The sequence below is a fragment of the Eufriesea mexicana genome, unplaced genomic scaffold (assembly GCF_001483705.2).
Source record: "Eufriesea mexicana isolate 0111107269 unplaced genomic scaffold, ASM148370v2 scaffold11618, whole genome shotgun sequence".
Classification (NCBI taxonomy): Eukaryota; Metazoa; Arthropoda; class Insecta; order Hymenoptera; family Apidae; genus Eufriesea; species Eufriesea mexicana.
In genome coordinates, this window is record NW_016919224.1 from 245,080 (window position 1) to 246,710 (window position 1,631).

Consider the following 1,631-nt stretch of genomic DNA (forward strand, 5'->3'; position numbering starts at 1 on the left):
GTTTACACGGATAACGTATCTCGTCCAGGCGCCACGTGTTTGGCACAGAAATACCTCTCAAAATTCGCAATCCGCAGGAATATATTATAAACTACGGCCACTTTGCCGTGTCCATCGTTGACACGAAATAGCTCGTAAAGTCTACCTTGATGAAAAAACGTATTTCTTCCTCCACCAACGTTCCAGCCACCGAAAATATCCAAAATCCCGAAACGAAGGCCCATGAATCGCAATTCGACGAGAAAAATAGCAATCGTCGCGAGTTGGTCGCTAAAATAGCGAGAATTCGAAATAACGAATAGTACCGTGACGAAACGATGACAGCTTGCAACTTGCTTTCAAGCACGCGTGATTTTGGCTGGCAATCAACCACACCTGCGATCGATTACAGCGCAATGAAACTGAAGATATACGGGTCGCCATTTTGAACTACGAACATCGTGTTTGGTAACGTAGTTCTTGTGTTACAATAATTGTGTTACAATTTTCTTTGATTTAATTCTACTTCGTTGACTTAAGGCTGCAATCGTAACAAACAATGGCGCAGAATCCATTTTTCTTTGATTTTTCCTATATTTATTAATTTAAATAATAAATTTATTTCATATATTTATATTACTTATGAATTATACTCATAAAGTCTACTTATAGTCATCAATTATACTATATTATAGTTATCAATTCTAGTCATGGAGTCTATTTATACTTATAAATTCTCAAAAATGAAGATCAAAAAGTGGTTTCCCTAAAGGATGGTCTTCTCAAAATTATTAGCAATGTATTAAATATTTCTTCAATTAAAAATTCTGTGTTACCACGATTTGGAAAATTTTCAAATTTCAAATTTTGAAAAATTTTGAGCTGTCGAATGCAAGATTCGTCCAATTTCTTGCAGCCATTTTTAAAATTCCCGCCATGTTTGTATAGATCGCGCAAGTAGTATCGGTACAGTGGGCATCAGGCTTGAGAAGTCGCTTTCAACACATGCATCGATTTTAACCCTGGTTTCAACGCTTCCACGCGTGTTCCTACTGTGTCTCGTAAATCTCTACTGTGATTTATCCGCCCTGCTTTGCCTCTTTCCCGCCGATTTCGCGTTTCTTCGGCTTCCGGACAATGAGACCGGTATGCTGCGATCTTTGCGTAACGCTTTGGCTAGATTTATAGTGGACAAGGGCAGACACATTTCTGGAGTATACGCAGATCGACGTCGTATATTACGAGTAAAATGGCGGAGGAAATAATTGTGCCAATAATTACGTCCCTGTGCTATTTTCGATCGCGATAGTTGGTATTCTCAAATACAAATCAGCGAATCAAAATTGAACAGTTTCTTCACTTTTGTTACATAAATTAGCCCACATAAATGAAAAAATTTCCTGGATTAAATCTCGAAAAATGTATATTCAAAAATTTATAACCTAATATTTTTCCCATTTTTGATATACAAATCAGCTATGCAAGGGTCCAAATTAGCCTAAATAAATGAAAAGATTTCCTGGATTAAATGTCAAAAAATGTATATTCAAAAATTTATAACCTAATATTTTTTCCATTTTTAATCTGCAAATCAGTTATGCAAGGACCCAAATTCCATATGTGTGAACTCAATATTAGCCTCTATGTTTAAA